We start from the raw sequence: 12,182 nt of genomic DNA on the forward strand, positions 1-12,182 counted from the left end.
GACTCTTGACGGGAGTCCAAAGCGTTGGGTTCCACCCAAAAACAGATCCCGAACGGTCTCTGACCTGTTGTTTCGGTGGCATGGAGGAAGGTAGTGGCCCGGCTAAAGCCATCGATTGCCCCATGAATCACCATTTTCCACCTGCAATATAACAAACAGAGATCCGTTTCCATATGTGATTTCACCACACAAATTCTGATTAAAGAGTTATTGGGAAATAAGTACAGGTAACATGCTCAGTAAATATTAAAAAGTAATGGTCAAAGTGCTTTTTCATGACCGAGAATCAAGACCATTATTTTTAATATATATCATTGAGAAAAGGTGTGTAACCCATTTAATCCACCTTTCTTCAATTTTGCAAAGAAATAAATCAAGAAAAGCAATTGCTTTATATGACTTTTCTTCGTCATGTCCATAAGCCTTAAGGGTCTTGTAGGTCTTAAAAGGAGGATTCCACTAACTGCTAAGACTAAAATTTTATAAAAATAAGCAAAATTTTGGTAATGTCTGCTGGTTAATAACACATACAATTCAGTGAAATTTAATAAAAATAACTGAGAAAACCGCAATGTAAAGCTTTTACAAACTTGACCCCACTGTGACCCCAAAATGTGACAGGGATCAACCAAACTAGGGTCACGTAGGTAGATTATCAAATCCTTCAAGTGTTCAAAGTTTCAAAGCTCAAGCTTCAAAAACACCTGAGATAACATCAATGTTAAGATATTTTGATTCGAACATGACCCCCTGTGACCCCAAAACTTGACGAAGGTCAATCTTCTTCTTCTTCAGCGTTCGACTGTGTCTAGATTCTTTGGCCCGTGATGTTGACGAAGTGGGCTGTGACGAAGGTCAATCAACCTTATGTCTTCTTCTTCTTCTTATGCGTTCGTGGGCTGAAACTCCCACGTGCACTCGTGGTTTGCACGAGTGGAATTTTACGTGTATGACCGTTTTTACCCCACCATTTAGGCAGCCATACGCCGCTTTCGGAGGAAGCATGCTGGGTATTTTCTTGTTTCTATAACCCACCGAACTCTGACATGGATTACAGGATCTTTTTCGTGCGCACTTGGTCTTGTGCTTGCGTGTACACACGGGGGTGTTCGGACACCGAGGAGAGTCTGCACACAAAGTTGACTCCGAGAAATAAATCTCCCGCCGAACGTGGGGACGAACTCACGCTGACAGCAGGCAACTGGATACAAATCTAGCGCGCTACCGAATGAGCTACATCCCCGCCCACAACCTTATGTCAAGTTGGTAGATTATCAAAACCTAGAAGTGTGCGTACTATTAAAGCTCTAGCTAAAAACACATCTGAGATAACATCAACGTTAAGTTTTTATTAAACGAACATGACCCCGCTGTGACCCCAAAATTTGATGAGGGTCAACGAAACTGGGGTCACTTCGTGAAATCATCAAACCCTAAAAGTGTGCAAAGTTTCAGAGGTCTAGCTGTATAAACTTCTGAGATAACAGCTCAACGTTACATTTTTATATTTAGTCAAGTTTTGACTAAATATTTTAACATCGAGGGGGAATCGAAACGAGGGTCGTGGTGTATGTGCGTGTGTCTGTGTGTCTGTGTGTGTGTGTGTAGAGCGATTCGGACTAAACTACTGGACCGATCTTTATGAAATTTGACATGAGAGTTCCTGGGTATGAAATCCCCGAACGTTTTTTTCATTTTTTGATAAATGTCTTTGATGACGTCATATCCGGCTTTTCGTGAAAGTTGAGGCGGCACTGTCACGCCCTCATTTTTTAACCAAATTGTTGAAATTTTGGTCAAGTAATCTTCGACGAAGCCCGGACTTCGGTATTGCATTTCAGCTTGGTGGCTTAAAAATTAATTAATGACTTTGGTCATTAAAAATCTGAAAATTGTAAAAAAAAATAAAAATTTATAAAACGATCCAAATTTACGTTTATCTTATTCTCCATCATTTGCTGATTCCAAAAACATATAAATATGTTATATTCGGATTAAAAACAAGCTCTGAAAATTAAATATATAAAAATATTATCAAAATTTTTTTTCGAAATCAATTTAAAAACACTTTCATCTTATTCCTTGTCGGTTCCTGATTCCAAAAATATATCGATATGATATGTTTGGATTAAAAACACGCTCAGAAAGTTAAAACGAAGAGAGGTACAGAAAAGCGTGCTACCCTTCTCAGCGCAACGAATACCCCGCTCTTCTTGTCAATTCCACGGGCACTGCCTTTGCCACGGGCGGTGGAGTGACGATGCTACGAGTATACGGTCTTGCTGCGTTGCGTTGCGTTCAGTTTCATTCTGTGAGTTCGACAGCTACTTGACTAAATATTGTATTTTCGCCTTACGCGACTTGTTTGTCCTTGGACAGACAGATAGCCTGCCCACAGCACACATAATTATTTTGATCAAGTATTATTCACTCAGCCAGTCTACCTGCACAAGCATGTGATTAATCCATGGTTGAAGAGTTCTGTGAAAATTGCGCAATTCTGCAAACTCTTTATAGCAGTTAATTTAATTTCGAATAAAATAAAGTACATAGTTGTTCTGCTAAGACGATAAGGCAAATATTTTTGCGTTCTTTCATGTTTAAGTATCTCGGGAAAAAAAGTTCTATTTATGAAGTGAAATATAATTGACCTACAGATTACTGTCTTTTTATTTGTACAAATGCAAAATGGGAACAACTCTATTTTCTACACAAAATATGAGAGTTACTTGCCTTGAGACCTTGTGTCTGGTACAACGTAGATTTTGATTTAGAAAACAACCAAACTTATGGATCTTATATTGGATTCTGTGTGTTGAAACCTGAAATGAATAGTGTAAATGCAGTATGTATGAGCTCTTTCCTCTTTCGAATATTTGAGCATTCAGAACTTTTCAGTCACCAAGCAGTGACCACACAGTGTGGTTTCTCAACCTATGAGCTATCGAGGATTCAGACTGGTTGCTGGGTGGTTATTTGTTAGGACTAGGTAGCTTGGTATTCACCGAAAAGTATTCCCCCCTCTGCTTATTTCTCTGTTAACTTGAAGGGGTGTTTATTGTTAAAATTTAAATAACCACCCAGTAGAAATGGTAAGGTATAACCAGAATATGTTTTGTATTCCGTGGGGAAATCATCAATGGACCAGTCTTTCATTACATATCCAGAAAATGACAAAATAAAAAGAAAAGAAAAGCAAATACTTGCACACGACTCACCTTCGTTACCCACCTACCCCTTAGAAGACGCCCTTCCTTTTACGATCCCAAACAAGACATTTTCAAGACCCTGTTTCATAGCTGCCAACCCCTGTGAAGCCCAAAGAGTAGCATTTTGGAACTTTCACCCAATGTCAGAGTTGCAATTGGTGTTTATAAGCGTAGCACTAGCATAATCTTAAATTTGAATCGCAAGCCCGCATTTAAAATGCCATCAAAAACGTTTGTAAGATTCTGAGAGCTCTACGACATTACAACCGTCTAAACATAGTTCAATGTCACACGCTTTCCTTCTTTGCCACTACTAACGCAAACGTATGCAAGATTGTATGTTACACGCTTTAGGAGCATGGCAAGAACGGATTCAAACTCAAAATCGTCACTCCAAAAAAACATAAAATGCACACACGACTTTTATTTCTCCTGCTGTTATCGTTTCTTCTCTTTACAAATTCTTCAACGCTCAGAATACTGAAAACGGCACCCCAGACGACAGTACTGTTTCCATACGCGAATTTAACTTCCCTTGCAAAGTGGTTCGCTCAGGAGGCCTGTTTGTCTGACACTATAAGGACAGAGTTCTGAACATAGATGACAAAGATTCCGGAATGAACAAACATTTTGCGGATGCAGACACAGAAAGACGTCATGAAGAATGCGATGCTTCAAAAGATACAGACTGTGACGATGACTGTGACGTCATTCCCATATACCGAGACGTCATTCACAGTTGTTCGGTCACTTCCGTCAAAAAGTAGATTTAGACAATCAACGTAATCTCGTGTGGAAGAAAACGTCTGTCACACAACCAAGTCGGAATAGCAGGTATTATTACCTATGCACGCAAAGTCTGTCGAATTCTTCGGCAAAAATCGTTGAAAATGATTTGCCCGCATCGGCGTGGAACTTGCACCATAATCTTCACCACCCTTACGTTTCCCCGTTTTTATCCTGTCTCCCTCCAGTTTCCACTTCTAACACCGTCACTGTGCACAGCTTACAACTTAACAAGTGCATTGCATATTCTAATCAAATTCACAATTGGCGCATAGAGTCACCGGAAATGCGAATGCTTGCAATAAAATTCACGATTTGCTAAGCAAGTCACGTGGACAATATCGAGTCATAACGGAGTGGTTCCCAGCCATCGGTACTCGACTAGTTATGCAATGTTCATTGTTGATTGTCAAGCAATAAGTGAACATTTTGCACGCTTGTCATTTTTTTTTTTTTTTAGCGTAGCGGCTCAGGGCTTAGAGTAGCAGCGTAGCAATTCCTGCAAAATCGGAGCATGCTGCGCCAAAATCGTAGCAATTGGCAGGTATGCTGTTCTCTAAGATATTCTGCTCATAACCTCTGTAAGTTTACCCCCATTATAAGACCTTATTATCTCAGGGTTATGTAGGTCTTAAAAGAAAGATTCCAGCGTCATAAAATAATGTTTAAGAGAATTCCTTATGCCACCTGTATCAATCCACTCAAATTCCATGTTCAAACTGGCACAACCCCCAACATCCTCCCCACCACCGGACACACTCAACATTCACCAAATTTTGAAAAAGGATTTTTTTGTGCCCAGTGTATGTATTTGTAGCTGTACTCACGATATCAACTTGTGGTATCCGTCTAGATGCCAGAGAGCGTTTGGTCCTGATACTTGGTACAGACGACGTCTCGTGGGCCTCAACGCCAAAGCTCTGACAGCTACTCCACCAGGATCAACCCGCTGGATGGCTCCCCGTACTCTGTGCCTTTGTGGAGCGTGTAAGAATACAACTTATTACACTAACGTGACATACCACTCATGTCATAACAATACCATTCACTCTACATTGCATGTGTAAAGAGGTCTTGTCTGACAAGGACCTGATTTTTCACTGCCTCCAATACCGAAACAAGCGTCCTTCTTTGAACACTCTGAAGAATTTTAAGAACGTAAACACCACACCAGTGACATTTCCTTGCTTTGACATAAAAGATTACACGAGGCATTCGGAGAGATCCAGGTTCAATTTTTAAGCTTCTTCAATCTGGGCGCTTCGACAAAGGGACATTTACAGCAATGAACATGCAACAGTATGTACAGGGTCCCCACTGGTTTTTAGAAACAAAATTCCATGACTTTTCCATGAGCCTCAATAACATTTTCCATGACTAGATCCACAGGTCGCCATTTCCGAACACGCAAACTTTTTACGTCTTGTCACTGCCAGTTTTGACACTGGCTTGCTTTGCACTGAATTTGAGTCAGTTTCTACGCAGTGTCTCTTTGACAAGCAAGTCAAGCATTTGCTACGCAGTCAGATTATCGGTAATGTTTGCTGGTCCTGTCATTTCACTAAACTGGACCAGCCACTGTTTGTATCCATCTGCACTTTCGTAAATTCCGCTTCATAACCGTCACTAACACTGTGACTTGACGAACTGTCATTTTTTTCACCGCGATACACAGTTCATTGCGAAGATCTTCCTTGGTAAGGCCAAAAAAAAAAAAATGCTTTGGTTACGGTTTCCCGACCGACCCTAACTTTTTGGGCCGACCCTAAACTTTTTTTTTTGGTCCTAAAGCTAAAAATAAAATGAACCAAACACATACGATACATACACACACAACAAAAAACACACACACACACAAAAACCCACCGAAAACGACAACACCACGGCACAGAGAAAACATCGATCGCCGGCGAGCAGACAACAACAAGACCGACAAGGGACACCACTCCGCTTTTTACAACTCCCATATCCAAGGGAAGTCAGTCTCGTGCGTTCGTTCGTTGCGCGAACGTAAAAAGATGTCGTCTGCATTTGCAATCGTATTCGGAAAGTGCGTTCATATCGAACAAACACGACTGATAAGTCGGTACTCGAAGAGTGCAACTTTTTGATGGAAAGACTTCTGTTTAAGAAAACTTGTATAAAGTGAAAGGAATCATCAGCTACTGTATTTTGACTAGTTTTCAATTTGTGACAATCAGTCCAGACTGCGTTCAAGACTGTGTTCACTAGTGGCACTATACAGTTTAAGGGGTATGTCCAGTTTTCTTTTCTTAACATGAAAAAGTAATTAATATCTGTGGTTCCAAATACACCAATATGAAAATACCTCGAATATCCTGCATACACAAATATTTTTATCATTTCAAGAGGGACCAACCAACAAAAACAAAAACAAAAAAAAAACAAAAGTTTAATCGACCTACCTACCCTATTAATTTTGGCCATAAAACCGTAACCAAAGCATTTTTTTTTGTGGCCTAATTCGTTCCAATTCCGCATACTTTTTGTTGTCAAGAAACAACTCGAAAGAAAGCTGGCGTGCTAAAGGGTTTTTTTTTTTTTTCTTATTTATATTAAATTCCATGACTTGAATTGAAATTCCATGACTTGAATTGAAATTCCATGACTTTCCAGGCCTGCAAAATTAAAAATCAAATTCCATGACTTTCCAGGTTTTCCATGACCTGTACGAACCCTGTATGTAGGATAAACAGAATACTACATGGCTTCCTGTTTGATACCAGTTTTACACTAGTGTTTTGAAATATTGTTCGCAGTTTAATATTTAAAAGCACAACTTGTGTAAAACTGGTATTTCATAGGAAACCATATAGTATTCTCTATGTGGACAACAATGTCACAGGCTTACCCACTAAAGTTCTTTAGGAGCTTCTGACATATTTGCCTTAAAAACAACATGCAAAATAACTTGTGGAATCCAAAAGCACCATGCCGCATTAGTGGCCCAATTAGAGCTGCAGACTATTACGCTTTCGATGTAGCATGCTACTTGTAAAACAGAAAATGCTACTTCGTTATACAGACACCCTACAATGTTCATTTGTTCCTGCTGCTGTTTTCTTGTCTGAACACAGTTATTGCAACATTTGTGTCTTGACATATTTATAAACATGTAGGTGCAGTGGATTATAAGATGATGCAATACTTAAAGATAAACACCATTTGCTACTCTATAAATTCAAGATTGCTACACATGAAGCTTCATAGGGGCTGACAGCTCTGCATCATACACCTGCACATAAATCTTACTGACTGAGTTGATGTGTATTTACACATTGCACACCTCCCACATTGAAGTAAACAATTGAATATCTTCAGTTAATCGAAGTACACTTAAAGATGAAGTTCTCTCCATAGGAATACTGTGCATCACCCTTGCATGTAAGTGAACTCAAAGTACTATGTGAACAGAACAGAACCAATTCTGGTCTGTTTGCAACCGCATGAACGCGGGAAAGAGATCATTGTCAGATTGAATTACAATTAACATTGACACGCTTCCATTTGAAACTTTTCAGTTGTCATTGTGGATTGACGCCCCGGGCCCCAGATCCTGCGTTTAACTTTATCCTCGACGAACAAAATTGGGCGGCCGCCTCACCTGTGATTGTGTTGACCAGGTTGGCAACCGAGCCAGACAGGGTAGAATTGCTGGTACCGGTTGTCATCGATCCCGATGTTGAGGCGATGGCCTCACGATCACCCGAAACAGCTTCTTGCAGACGTTGGTTGTCTTTCTGGAGCGAGACAATGGCCACTTGGCAGGTCTCTTGCCGCTCCCCCAGCCTGCATAGCTCAGCCAATACCGCGGCCAAAGCAGTGGCGCTTTCTTCCCCTCCTGCTGTGGCTGACTCAAACCCACCGGGTTGTCGCTGCGAGGCTGTCTGGTTGCTGGCCCTCGGCCGACCTGCAGCGGCTCGGGTCACTTCGGCTACCCGCCTTGACGCTGCCCTCCTGGGAGGCATATTCCTGTGCATAAAAAACAGGATATATATGTGAACACAGCCTTATTTGTCAGATTACTGAGAATTACACATAAGCCTTGAACTCGTCTGCTGCTCCTTGCAGGAGTTGACAACGCCTTCACTGTTCAGCCTGTAAAAGGTGTTTAATATCCCATACTTCTGAAGTTGTCACCAGATTTTGGGAGACTGAAATACAAACCAAAGAAATTGATTAAAATCTGGCCCAAAGTACTTCAAACCAATTGTGTTTTCTGTGTCAAACTCAAATCCTGGCACCCAGTACCCCCACCAAACGAGTTTGGAATCTCTGAGGCTCAATACATTTATGACAAACAGAACACCAACAGGAAATTACATCATGGTTCTCTGAACTGTCACACACTAACATAATACCTGGCTAACAAATCCACATACTAACTAATGTTGGAATCTCTGAGGCCCTATAGCTTAATTTGACAAAAAGAACAACAGCGAACCATGTTTTCTGATTCTCTGAAAAATCAGCCCCACCATGAAATATTACCTAGCCCACGGTACATGTACTTTAACCAAAATAGTGTTTGTAACCTGTGAGGCACCAGCCAACACAAGTGACAACAGTACCTCCACAGGAAAAACGTTTCCCGATTCTCTGCAAAGTCAAACACATGAAATATTACCTAGCCCACAGTACCACAACCAAAATAAATTTGGAATCTCCTAGGCAAAATAACAGGTGATCGACAAAACAGTACCTCCACAGGAACCAATATTTACTGATTCATTGAAATGACAAACACCCACCTAACAGGTAATTGACATACAGTACCTCCACAGGAACAAATATTCTGATTCTCTGAATTGACAAACGCTCACATGAAAAGGCATCGTAACACCAACATGTTCATCAGAATCTCACCTGAAAATTATTTCCAAGTACTCTGGAAAAACACTGATCCATACTATCCACCAACACAGAAACATACTGTTGAAACATGTCACGATATCTTGATTTGACAGAACACTCAACAATCGTGTTGATCGAAGAACCATTCCACCTTGAACTGGTTTTTAGACAAGGGACATCATCCACAACGAGCCTGTCATAAACTCGAGTTACTTCCCATCTACCGATCTGGTTGACCCCATTTAGAGCCTTCGATTTATAATGCCACCCACCCGCATCAAACAAGAAAGAAAATGTAAACAATTTGAAGATTCCCTGTTCCTATACCCGTGCTTTGTAAGCTGATCAGTCAAAACGCACAATGCAACCTGACCCGGCTACAACATTATTTAATCACACAAAAACCGACTGTGTTTATCGCCTGACGAAGGGACTTGTACAACCTGGCCTGTCCTGACGTTGCTTGATCTTCTTGATCTTGATATGTTACGCCAACAGGTCCCAAGCTTGGGAATATACGTTTGCTAGATGCACACCATCACCCAGGAAATGACGCTGCAAATTCAGGTAACGTAAACTGTTTTCCAGCGGAAAACATAAAATCATGGTCCCAAAATACAACTCTAGGGGAGTCCACAGTGCCCTGCCGAAGCAACGCATTGACCTCCATAGCTGCGGCGTTGTATGATGGATCGAAACACACACACAGACAGACAGACAGACAGACACACACACACACACATACACCACGACCCTCGTCTCGATTCCCCCCTCTACGTTAAAATATTTAGTCAAAACTTGACTAAATATAAAAACGGTATTACTTAACTTTAAAATCAGAATCTGTGACTGTGAAACATTGGTCCATTTCTCAGTTGTTTTTCAACAGTTTAAAATTCCTTTTTGAAGCTTTACTATTCTAATATTCAGCACAGAAGAGTTACCTGAAGTACTGTCCCCTGTCCTTTCAGACGAGCTTGTATTATTAAGGACCCAGTAAGCTTGTTGGAAGCAGTAATTGGTTCCACCAACGCATCCAACTCTTGATCAGATATCCTGGAATACACCATGCGTTGTACTTGTAGCATTCCATTTTCCCTGAAAATTGCCAAACACTTTTATTACTTGCGTTGTATCGATAAACGAAGCACAAGTAAGAAACAATAATAAAAGCAAAGAAAATAGCAACACGATATGCAAACATCTAACAAAGCCGAGCAAGCAGAATGACAGGTCTAATGAAAAACAAAGAGGTACCGATTCGGAAACAAGATCGCGATTCTTTCCTTCGCTGCACGACGCAAATCTTCTGTGACCTTTGACCAAACGTAGCTTCCACATTCGATCACCGTGCTCAGCTTAATATTTACAACAGAAAGCCGAGGGGGTGGAATACCGAGATGAACCTACAGAAATGTGCATCCTCAAACCTGACATATTCATCCCAACATTTAATGAACTCCAAAACACAGAAAGTTGCTTTCTCACACGCCATCTTTGATTGCCACTGCCAGCGGTCTGACTAATTACTACGCGACCACACGCGACCTTGCACTACCTTGCGCGACCTCAAACTAAAGCAGGTGCATGTAATATTTTTATATATATAGTATCTTCACAACATTATCTGACTTTATACCAAGTTTTAAGTCAAAGAAATTAAAAATAACGGAGCTATAATGTATTTTGCGACGTGCTATCGAGCTAAAGTGAAATCATCCGATGTTTGCACTTTTGCTCGCTAGGCTTTGAAAATGCATCAGAATTAACTTTGTTTTTACTTCTCTGACTTAAAACTCGGTTCAAAGTATGATCATGTTGTGAAGATACTAGATATATAAAATGTTACATGAATATTATTTAGTTTGAGGTTGAGCCTGCGTTCTTAAACGAATGCGAACATGGTCGGACGCTGAATCACAATGATTTCACTTTAGCTCGATAGTTCGTCGCAAAATACATTATAACTCCGTTATTTTTAATTTCTTTGACTTAAAAATTGGTATAAAGTCAGACATTGTTGTGAAATACTATATATATAAAAAATATTACGTGAACATGCTTTAGTTTGAGGTCGCGCAAGGTAGTGCAAGGTCGCGTGTGGTCGCGTGCGGTCGCGTAGTAATTAGTCAGACCCACTGCCAGTGGTTATCAAACAAACCGGGACCCGGTACCCGTGTTTCAAAGATCACGCATTGTTTCTTCCATTAAGTCACAAATGAACAAGCAAACAAAACGTTGCTTACCTTCTTAAAACTTCTTCTGGCTCATTACCAGACTGCAACAAATTGACGCAATGGCGGGTCTGATCCAGTGGCGTCGCTATTTTGGAAGATGGCGCAAACCGGAAGTAGTATCTCCACGAGATTGTCGCTTTGCATGTCGTACATTTTCCGATTCAAGTTCTAATTTGTTTCAGCTGCATTTATTAAATGCAGCTGCATTTAAAAATAAATACAGCTGTATTTAAAAATAATTACACCTGTATCTAAAAATAATTACAGGTGTATTTATTTTTAAATACAGCTGTATTTACTATTAAATACAGGTGTAATTATTTTTAAATACAGCTGTATTTCTTTTTAAATGCAGCTGTATTTAAAAATAATTACACCTGTATTTAATAATAAATACAGCTGTATATATTTTTAAATACAGGTGTAATTATTTTTAAATACAGCTGTATTTAATCATAAATACAGCTGTATTTATCATTAAATACAGCTGTATTTATTTTAAATTACAGCTGTAATAGTTATGAGCCAAACGGCTTTCCATAGAGGTTGCGAGTTCGACCCTGGGTCAGGGCGTTAGCAATTTTCTCCTCCCCCTTTCCTAACCTAGGTGGTGGGTTCAAGTGCTAGTCTTTCGGATGAGACGAAAAACCGAGGTCCCTTTGTGTACACTACGATTGACAAAAGGGTCTTTCCTGGCAAATTTGTATAGGCATAGATAAAAAAAATGTCCACCAAAATACCCGTGTGACTTGGAATAATAGGCCGTGAAAAGTAGGATATGCGCCGAAATGGCTGCGATCTGCTGGTCGATGTGAATGCGTGATGTATTGTGTAAATAATTCCATCTCACACGGCATAAATAGATCCCTGAGCCTTGAGTCCGAGTCGGGAGATACGCGCGCGATATAAGACTTCATATAACATAACAACCCACAAAGAGCTTTTGCATACCTCCACATTCTCAAAACAAGTCTTCCTGTATCATACAGAAAAAGAGCCCAACTCAAGAAACGAGATCGGCAGTTTTGCTTACGTTACCGTTTCGATGGTCTGAGAGTTTGTACTCTCTAACACA

The 12,182-nt window shown here is 40.3% G+C and overlaps 1 long non-coding RNA gene across 1 annotated transcript; it reads left to right on the forward strand.

The window, feature by feature from the left end:
• The first annotated feature begins 4,846 nt into the window (after positions 1-4,846).
• On the forward strand, positions 4,847-8,013 carry LOC138967431 (uncharacterized). Its single transcript, XR_011455948.1, has 2 exons — positions 4,847-4,982; positions 7,538-8,013. It is a non-coding gene; the product is annotated as an uncharacterized lncRNA (long non-coding RNA).
• The last annotated feature ends 4,169 nt before the right edge of the window (positions 8,014-12,182 follow it).

This window comes from Littorina saxatilis, linkage group LG5 (genome assembly GCF_037325665.1).
Source record: "Littorina saxatilis isolate snail1 linkage group LG5, US_GU_Lsax_2.0, whole genome shotgun sequence".
Classification (NCBI taxonomy): domain Eukaryota; kingdom Metazoa; phylum Mollusca; class Gastropoda; order Littorinimorpha; family Littorinidae; genus Littorina; species Littorina saxatilis.